Genomic DNA, 11,500 nt, shown 5'->3' on the forward strand with positions numbered 1-11,500 from the left:
GGCAGTCATATCTATCAAATTGGACCTGAAAACGAGATGTGTTCGTTCTATTCATCAGCAAATGCTTGTTTAAAATCATTGACCCAATTAGTTTCAAAGACGTACAGTATGGTATATATTGCGGTGGCCATGTTTTAAAATGGCAGCCAAAACGTATAGGATGTGATGGTTGTATACACGAAAAGATGTATCCATTTAAATAATTGAACCTCAAAAACATATTTTTCTACCAGAATCATAAAGATGCATCCATTGGTTTTAAAGATATATGAATAGAATGTAGAGCGGCAGCCATGCTTTTTTTCAAAATGGCCGCTAATAAGTAGGTTGCCATGGTTTTATCCTCTCAAAAATTATTTTATTGGAATCCTTGACCCTCAAAACCTATACTTTGGTACAAGAATCACGACAATCGGACTTGTAGTTTCAAAAATACTCAGCTTTGCTATATCACATGGCGGCCATTTTGAAAAATGGCCGCCATGGCCGCCACAGGCAGAATCAGAGCGGCTTCCATATCAGATATGACTTGTATTGGCATCATGTACATGTGTACCAAGTATGGTGCTTTTACCATAATGTGCATGATTCAGCCTATATGTGCTCTATATCCGCTGGACTATACCACAAAGTGTCGGCTGAGATGGAAATTAGATATTAACAGTTCTTGATTATTAAAAAAAAAGATTTTGTGGTCAAAGGGCAATCAATGGTCAAAGATCAAGTGAAAATGCTCACATTATGGAATACTTGCTCTCTGAACGACTTAAAGGAAATCAAACCCCAAAGAGAAATGTGGATTGAGTGAGAGCAGAAACATTCGTAAAACACATCAGTGAAAGATTGATAAAAATTTGATAAGCGATGAAAAAGTTGTGAATTTGTAAAGTTTTGATGATAAAATCGCTGGATGAGGAGACTACGAGAGGTTATAGTTTTGGTCAATTTAAAGAAAATATAAAGGGAATTTCACACACACACACAAAAAAAACATTTTTCATAAGAATTACTCATTCCATCAACTTGATAGGGTATCAATTATTCCCCCTGCTTTCTGAATTTTTTTTCTTTTTATTGTTATCCTCACAAGACATCATAACCTCTAGTATAAGTCTCCTCATCCAGCGGTTCCAACACCAAAATTTAAAAAATTATCAATTCTGCATCGATTGTCCAATTTTCCTCAATCCTTCACTGATGTGTTTCTACTAATGTTCACTCAATCAACATTTTATTTCCCTTGCGTTCTGGTTTCCTTTGAGCAGTCCAAATGAAATCTGGTTCAAGGAATGCATAAACGCTAAAGACATTTCGAGTTTTGCCATTCAACTGTCAAACATGTCATTTCAATTTTTTTTTACCAATCATGTGAAACTGTTGTCTCACATTGTCAAGATGTACTACAGACGTATGGTATAGGAGAATAGTACGATATGACGGAGGCATATCCCTACTGAAAGAACACAGTGTCCCATAGTGTGTTCACAGTGTGGTCACACAGTCGACTACGTGAAAACGCTCTAATTTAACAGTATGGATATGATTTCACATTTTGGTTTGGTTTTAACAAAGTGTTCACATGGTAATGATCTGTGTCACACTGTAAATTGATAATTCACAATGTGTTCACACTGTTAAAGCGCAAAAATTCAAACAGTGTGAAGAGATTTCACATTGTGTTCACACTTTGATCCTCACACTGTGGACACTGTGTTCTTTCAAGCAGGGATATCAGTCGCCACAGTTTTTTTTTTAGTTTTTTTTTTTGAACCATTATACCTCATGATACAGACAGGCAACTCTTAAAATGGACGAAGATCGTAATTTTCTGGAGGATTACCAGATCAAAGTTCGTAACGATTCTTTGCAGCAGGGAGGGAAAAACACCCAGATGCGCAGCCCCGGGCAGAAGGTCACCTTTCAGGTAATAACCGTTGGGGTACCATAACAAGGAGCGTCACCTTTTGTAGCTCCTCTTTTGGTCCATCCTCAAGGATGATTCAAGAGACCTATTCGGAGGGTGCGGTATTATGCATGTGAAAGCTCATTTACGCCCAAGACAAAGTCCCTGAATTTATTCTTCAGGTTTGTCCATGTTGTCATGCCAATTTTTGTGGATTCATTAATTGCACAAGCATTGCCTCTTTGTGCTGTCGGTATGATCATCTACCAACATTGACTGTAGACTGTACATACGGCCTATAATAGCGGATGATGTTCTGGCAAAAATCTTGAGGAGTATTGCATCTTTTTGGACACGAGATAATTGTTACGTGGTTGTTACCACTGGCCTAATTATTGAATCATAAAAAACATGTATCTTCGATGTCTTCTCTGCCACACGCAGAATGCTAAAGTCCCTTTCCATGACGCAGTGTGCTGCAATTGCTGCGTAGGCCACTCGGAGAGGTTCTCTATCCAGTTCGCCCGACCAACCGGAGATATCCAGTTCGTCTGCTCGGTCCTGATCGCCGTCCTCTTCGTTGTCGCCTGGGGAGTATGCCCTGATTCAGGGGAAATGTTTTTCTACGACGTCGTCTTCGCGATTAGTGTGAGTTTTTATTGTTTGAAGACACTATTTTATCAGTGTGATGGCTCAATGGATTATTGTCCTTTGCTGATTGAGATGCATGATTATTTTGAAATACATGAAGAAAATCCAGGACACAAATGTTGAGAATTATGTTATCCCTATATCAAGATATCGATATTAAACGAACAATTTTTAACGTGGTATAATCAGTGTGCTGATTGGTGTAGGTTTCGAAGAGTTAAAGTGTATGTTGCTTCTACAGGAGCGTCGATTGGGGCGAGGGAAGGGTTAAGGTAAAGGATAAGGTAAGGTTAATACAAAATAAATATGAAATCAAGTTTATTTCAAAGGTCCGTTATTCCACAACACGCAAATTCCGCATACCTTGAGATTCGTTAATCTGAAAATGAGTAAAGTTTCTTTGATACGTTTACATTTGTGGCATTTTCCCGAGGGTTCGTTATTCCGTAGCTGTGGAATTCAAAACTTCTGAATCACGATAACCCATTGCAAAACTCGGATTAATGTCCCTGTGTGAATGTCACTTATTTCACAATATTTTTCAGTTACCGCTCACAGAAAGCCAGATTATGCATTTTCCTGACTGGAATAGAATTTATTGAATTGAAATTGAAATTCATATATCGAATTGGAAACTCTGCTACTATGTAGGAACATACCATACAACCATCTTTTTTTTCGCTAAAATTCCTGTTGATGCAACATAAAAAGGATTCTTCATATGCTCACTTTTCGGATATACAGATTCTTCGTAAGAGACGTTTATTCTAAAGTGCCATGTCAGTAAGGCGTTTACATCTAATAATAGAACATCATTGAAAATAAAAACACACGGATGAAAATTGTCATAAGCTTTCAAAATAACTGCTTCTTTGAGAAAAAAAATATCTTTTATCACCAGAAAATGTCCAACTCATTCTACCTAATATAACATATAATATAAAGATGAATACCAACACGTCTTCACTGTGCAAGTTATACGTGGCATATATCATTATATCGTGTACACACAGTAGGAACTTTGGGTTACTGCATTTTACGGAGGCATACGCTGCACACGCTCAAAAAGATGTATCGATTACAGTTAGAGGGAAAGAGAACAAAAGAGAGATTTGAAATGATTTCATTTGATTTGATTCCCTGTAGGAATGGACACAGTGTCCCACAGTCCCACAGTGTGAAGCACAGTGTGGAAGTTTGTGTTGTTTATTTTTCCCTCCATAAGCTGTTCCTCCCTGCTGGTATCATCGGCATGTGCACGAGAAAAAAGGTCGACTGCGTGGTGAGTACTATGAAATCAGCTTCTATGTTACTTCTATCACACGGACTCCTTACATTTTAATAAGGAACAGGGCAGACGATTTAAAATATAATTGTTTCCTACCTTTTAACTGGCTAAATAAGTGTGTGAAGTGGTTTGTGCCTCACTTTTCTCTGAGAATCAATGTGTTTTTCATCGCTAATGCTGACGCGTTATGTATTATGCTATATTGCATTTAATTGCATTAAATTCTCTGTATATACAGAGATCAAGAACGAGAAACGCAATGTTAAAACCAATGCAAGAAATTCTCTGGAAGAAAAATCTAACCAAATCAGAGCCTTTCGTGGTTCAATCACAAAGACAAATTATACGTTAAGACGTTTCAACTTATTTGCGGAAATCAAAATGAAGTTGTAGATTTAATTCATTCATTAAAAAAAGATATACTCATTCATAAATCTCGTTCCTGGTATGCATAACGGCTGGCAAAATATAAGTGAATTCATTGTATTTGTTAGCAAATTGTTTTAATATTTCAATGATCTATTTTTATTCATATTCGACCCGATGTTCGCAATACTGATTGCTGAAATAATGCAATTTCATAGATAATATCTATTTGCAATATCCTATTTTACATTTTTTTATTTCCTAAATCAGTAACAGAAAGAAGTTATTCTAAAAGAAATTATTCTAAGTGGTTAATCATGTTAATTGTTTAACAGTGGGTGCAAAAGTGGGTATGGTACCAAACCAACCGGTGTAAAACTTTTATTACCAGCACACATAACCCCTCGTTTAACACTTGTATCATACCATTTGGAATGAAAAATGCTATTAAGGACTGGTCCTGTTTCTTTTATCATAAAAGTGATTATATTTTGTTTAAAAAGTTTCCATTTGATGCCACTTCTAACCTGTATTTCTACAATTTTCAAGAAATTGGCATTTGATTGACTAATGTTTTTCAACAAAGTGTAATGCTCCGCATGGGAGTCTGGATATGGTCCTTGTCATAACTGTTGTACAGACTTTGCTGTTATTGAAGCTGATGATAGAGTTGAGCACAAGTTATTGAAGAAAGTTTCTAGAATAGGGAAAGCATGACGTGAAAATACAGTTAGATATATATATTTGCGTTAAATACTGTCCCGTAACGCTTTATCTGGTCATATTTGTTATTGTTTTTCTCAGATCATAGCTTACCTGGTGATGTCCATACTGTCCGCCATTACTGGAATCTCATGCGCTCTGTCGCATGCACTATCTATTGCACTGAACTGCTGCCGGAATCAACGTTACATCTGCTCACATGAGGTGGGAATGACTGGGAAAATTCCCGAAATATTTGTTTGGTTGTTTGTTTGTTTGCCTGCTTTGCTCTTTAATTTATTTACTTGTACGATCTCAATACCCGTCCATTAGTATTTTTTGTTCGGCCTCGTAGACATAGATTTTTATTTGTCTTAAAAAATACAACAACAAAAAAGAGCATCAAGTCACAGTACCAGTCCTATATACAACCTATGGTCCCAAACAAGATATCTACGCGTGACATCTCGGACATGGTCGCGGCTCAATCGACATGCCAATGTGAGCAACATTATTACTTTCCTATCGATTTATCAGAGCAATGTGTTCACAAATAAAAGTATATTACATGAGTTCAAATTTATATTTCATGATATTATGTTGCTTTTTCTTTGTTTTTCCAAACATGATAACCCTTCAAAGCAGACTAAAAATTTTATATCCAAATGCTAAAAAAAAAGACAAAAGTTCATGGACTCCTAGTGAATAGCAGCCGGTTGTTCTCTCCAATTCACTGCGTTGAAAACGACCTTTACTCATTCTTGCGGGCTTCCGAACTTCCACCAGACTGTCCCTGGTTGCCTTCAGTTCTTCATTCTTCTGTATATTTTTCTGATATGATATCTTTTCTGCAGCGCATTTTGTGGATTCAGTTTGTCATGGTCGTGGTCAACATCATCGAGTTTATCGCTTCAATCGTCGGCGCTGTCTTCTGCTGCAAGGGCCTGTCCTGCTGCCGCTCTGGTTCGGACCGACCAGTCCTGGTGAGAAACGGGCCGTGAGGTCCTCTTTTATTAAAGCAAACACAACCAAAGGTGTGTGGAGTGAGGGACGCTGAATTGATAATACGGTCTATTGCTGAGTTGCGTAAGGTCACGGGTTCGAATCCCATTTCGCTTCATCAATGTGTAATGGTTGGTCGAATTTGTTTGCGTCCTTCATTTCAAACGATTGTAAAAAAGTAAGGTGAACACGAACTCGGAAGCAAACATTAGATCTTTGTTGATAGCTACCTAAGGAAAGGGTGATTCATTTATCAATATTGTCCTCTCACAAAATAATAATAATTGCTGATGATGATGAAAATAATCATGATAATGATAATGATAATGAAAATGAAGACGATAATGATTATAATAATAATAATAAAATCTTTCCAACGCAGCTACCTCAGCAAAGAGAGGTACTCTAAGGCGAACACAAATAAGTCATCGCTTTATTTACTTTCTGAGAAATAAGAATTGTGATCTGACCTGAATGAGATCTCAGCAGTTTGTAAAGAGAGAAATAGTGACAATAGGGGAAAATATTTCTCAGAGTAGACTGTGTATCAGATGACCATTCAGTCCATACAGGATAATAATTACCAAAATTCTAATGCATTATCATTGAACCCTTGAATCTACGTTATTTTCATCAAATATTCATTGTTCCAGGAAGCTAATGTTGATGTCATTACTCAATTAACATTGTTTTTTAAGCTTCAGGGATACTCCTGTAACTGTGCACATGCCGGAGGTTCTGTGCAAGGTAAAAATTAGAGCTGATTACTTATACATCTAATCCCTTACCATTTTACTTTTGGGTACCCGCAGTTGATGTTGATACCAAACGTCTTGCTACGAAATGCGTTTGAGTCAAATCAAAAACATCAAAGTATCGTAGAAAGGGGAAAGAAACAAAACCATATGTTTTAGATATGGATATGTTTATATTTATGTGTATATACATAAAATGTATAGCAATCCTGATGATGTAAATATTTTGAAACTCAAGGACAATGACTACAGTGAAAGAAAAAATATGATGGTACTTCTCATTATACGATCGATCCTTTCTGCGATTACAGGGTACTGGGGACCCTTAAACTTTTACCTATATCCTTACGTCGATAAATCTTTATTGACTAATGTTAAAGGAAACCCAAACCCAAAACGAAATCCACAAAAATGTATTTTTCATGAAAACTACACATTTCATCAACTTGATACGGACATATGTTAAGAGAAGCAATTATTCCCCCTGCTTTCAGAAAGCGGTTAGTCAAGTGTTCGTTCATTATGCTAGAAAAGTGAATTTTTGTGGTATTTTCTTCATGTATTATTTTCTTTATATTCTTGTCAACACATACGTCATAACCTCCAGTAGTCTCCTCATCTAGCGGCTCCAACACCCAAAATATATAACTTGTGCATCGATTGCCCGATTTTTCTCAAACTTTCACTGATGTATTCTCCTAATGTTGCTGCTTTGACTTAATCCACATCACTCTTTGAGTTTGGGTTTCTTTTTACAAACTTTGTATTTGTTTATGTTTTTGTATAGGCCTATCTGCGTTTATGTCGATTTATGTATAATGTATGTCATTCGTTCTCTGTCTTTTATCCTCTTAGAGTCTGTCCCGGTTGAGACCGTTGTCTGAAGAGGAATTATCATTTTACTTATATTTTTCTAACAATTAATTCAATTTACATTGGTATTTTTGTATCCCTGGAACCCGCGATTGCAAGCTTAGCTTTCGTGGCTCCCTCATATTTCACGTGTTATTGAGAATATGTATATGTGTTTGCTGACACACTTCCTACTCGCGAACCGTATTACATCATATTTTGTATCTTGCTTGTTTGTATCTTTTTTGTTTTTACTTGTATGTGTATAGATGTCAAGTGAAATATGAAAATAAACGTGCTGGAACTGTTCATAGTCGTGTGTCGAGTGTAAGCCCAGTGCAGTTTCACTTATTCAATTCAATTCAATCATCAGCTTCACAGTAAACCCTGCTGAAATCTAAGTTATTATCGATTATGCTTAAATCGTTCATGTTCAAGTTCAAGTTCAAGTTCACGTCGTGCGTTATGAACGCGAATGTTTTAGTTTTGGGTCTTTGTCCTGAACACATGCTTTAAACTCGTATTAGATTTAAGTATCAAAAGTGTACAGTGATTGCCAACTTTGAAAAGAGAGACAGAAAGAAATAAACTCTGAGTGTTTCAATTTTTTGTTTTTGTTTTGTTTTTTGCAGGCTAAAAAAATGTATACGGGTACCTTAACAATGTCGCATTGTAAATATTTTGTAATGTATAGATAAATTATACATTATCTTTTTCATGTTACCTCCAGCAGTTTATTCAGTGAAGGCATAAGAACGGCATTGAAATTTAGCAAGTATAAACAAAGATGTTTATTCTGAATGACCTGAGAATTTTCTAAGCGTGTAACAAAATGTACTCAGTGCTAAGAGTAAACAGAAAAAAGACAACAGGTATGAATCTTTCTTTTTTGCCCCTTGGTGAGTTGACCATTGTGTCAACCCAGTTGATGAGTGATTATTATTTCACCAGTGGTGAATAGATTGTAAGTTGACCACCCTGCCATGTCTTGTTTACCTCAGATATTTTTTTCCTTCTCTTTCTCTTCATTTTGGACGTCTGGCGACTAATTTATCGCGTAAAGATTATTTGGAATTGTAAGTGAGAGCTTAATGCGGTTAGAAAGAGTCACAATTATTGCTATTCAGCAGTTTTATCATAGGGTCAGTCAGTATGTTATTTCACGGTGAGTTCATTGTTCGCCTGTAGGTTAAAAAAAATAAAAATGTCGAGTTAACATGTTTTGCTTCTTTATTGGAAGCAAATACTTTACTAGAGGCAGTTATCGTAAATTCATTAGGACTGATATTTCAGTGGTAATAAAAAAAGAATGATAATTTCAGGAAAACAAAAACATGCCAAATCCACTGCGTGGACGTACGATTATGTTCCAGCTGTCGACAATGAGATTACAGATACACAAAATTGCTCTCGATTGTAAAGGGTCCGACTCTTTAATCCTATGCTTTCTCTTTTTCAATGAGTATTATAGATTTATCAATGAGATTAAAATGAGTGTTTTCACGCAATCAATGTGTACATGACTGTTGCTCCTGTTTTTAGTTTGTTGGTTTAAGGCTCTGTGTGCGTGGAAACAAAATCGAAATGTGCATAAAGTGTCAATGTATGACGCATACGCCTTAAAAATACATGTACTTATGCTTGCGTTTTCACCCGCAGCTGCAGGTACCCACATATTTTGTGTTGTGTGCATGACGGTCTTATTGGCTTTCTTCTATATTCTTCATTTTCTAATATCTGTTGCATCCTGGTGTGTGCACGCACGACGCTATAGGTGTACTTACCTGCATGGAGTGTGTGTATGCATCATTGCGTGTGTCGATTTCTTGTCTTAAAACGTATACCACGCAATCCTCTGTTGTTGGTGGTGTTTTTTTTTTAGGATTTCTCCAACACATATTTTGATTCAATACATTTCACTATGCCTATAATGTATTATATTACAAGGGTTAGTCAAATACCGGTTTGTGATTGGCTAGCTGAACATAGTCATGTGATGGAGGTACATTCGTTATGTTCGCCCATGGGTGAACATTCTTGTACTGTGCTCCCATGGGAAAATATATTAACGTAACAAATGACAGAAGGCCTAGGACCGCGCGCACAGTGAATTTGGCTCTGCGCGATCGAGCGACGCGATCGAGTGCGTTGTGCCGGTGGGTGACGGTGACGTGTTTGACGTATCTGACTCACCCATATAATATAACAGATTATGACTTTTGTTGTCGGGAACATGTACCAAACTTTCGTCTCGGGATTGATAACTTCCCTCAATAGCATTGCAAACCCTTCGGGTGGAACATTCGGTATGTTCCCTCCCCCGCCAGTCATCATCTATATAATATAGGTTTTCCCGGTCAATTTCATACTTATGTCACTCAAATTCATTAATGTGCATTCAAATGCACGCAGCGCACGCACGAGAAAATATTCGGGCATTCAAATTCAGAATCCGAGCGACCAATTTCATTTATGGGCGCTCTATTTCGTTTTTGTGAAATCAAATTCACGATTGGGCATTCAATTTCAAAATGCGAGCACCGACTTTCCTACTCGTGCATTCAAATTCATGCGATAGTCACGTGATAGTCCCAATGAGCTTGTTTGGAGCGTTCAAATTCATTTTTAGGCGATCAAGTTCCTACTTCGTGCAATCAATTTAACGAGGAAAATGGAGTAGACTTTTAAGAAAGGGAAAAGGGTCAACACAACCAATAAAGGCTTGCTTATAGTGTAATTATGGTTGTTTACAGGTTCTACATTGTTCTCTGTTCATGTATTCTTTGTTTTTCATCTCAATAAATTTCAAATTGCAATGTCCAATCAGCAGTGCATCCAAACAACACAACGACTAGTAATCATATTTCTTGGTGATACTGCATGACGACAACGCCCAATCACCAACCACATAATCATGATAATGACAATTCAACAATACATTTAAAGACAAACTGACACACAATGATCTCACAAAGTCCCGCAAAAGTAAATCAATAAGACAGCAATACACAACAAACAACACGAATAAAATGTTAAAGTATCAGTTTCAATATAGTCGAAATTGTTTTTTGTTTTTCCTCGAAAGTGTCAACCAACCCTCCATATTATGCTCGTCTCCATAGGCCTATACAGTGCCTAATTTTTGTTTGTTTGTTTCATTTTCCATCAAAGAAGATGGCTGGATAACCCATATTCAGCTGCAAAAGCTGGTCTTCCATAATATGGGGTCCAGTTTGATGTTCTGCTCTTTGCGATGAATAAATGAAGTGGGATCTTTTACGTGCATGAGTTGTGACTCTCTTACACGTGGGACCTCCATTTTATGTCCAATCCGAGGAACATGTGCCTGTATATTCCTATTTGCTATACTATAAGCGCGAGTTCCAAATTGTCAATGAACAGGTGGACCTCTACTGCAAAATAAATAATCATCATAAATCCCAATATATTCAAAGCCAAATGAGAAACACATGCATACACGACCCCAAACTACCTAAATTCAGGACTTCTTTTAAATTGAATGCAGTTATTTGGAACATGGTTACCTATTCACGAATTTGAATGACCGACGAGATTCCGTCGCCAGCTTGACATGAATTTGACTGCTCATTGATGAAATGCGTGCTCCTCTCGTAAATTTGAATGCTCCGATAGTGAAATTGAATGTTCCGATAGTGAATTTGAATGCTCCGATAGTGAATTCAAATGCTCCGACAGTGAATTTGAATGCTCGGATAGTGAATTCGAATGACCGGATTTTGAATTTGATTGCTGATTCAGTGCTGCGAGCGTGGAATGCGTGAAATCGAATGCTCGGAATAGGAACTTGAATGACAAAAGTATGAAATTGACCGGGAAAACCTATACTAAAGGGCCAATGCACGCTCACGTAGTTTATGCGCGCCCGTTTGTATGGCTTTGAATACTGCAGCTTGTGAGCATGTTGGGAGTGTCCAAGTTTAAGTTCATTATTAGTTTTGT

This window comes from Diadema antillarum, unplaced genomic scaffold, assembly GCF_040938485.1.
Source record: "Diadema antillarum isolate AM-2024a unplaced genomic scaffold, OU_Dant_1.0 scf00000118, whole genome shotgun sequence".
NCBI classification, from domain to species: domain Eukaryota; kingdom Metazoa; phylum Echinodermata; class Echinoidea; order Diadematoida; family Diadematidae; genus Diadema; species Diadema antillarum.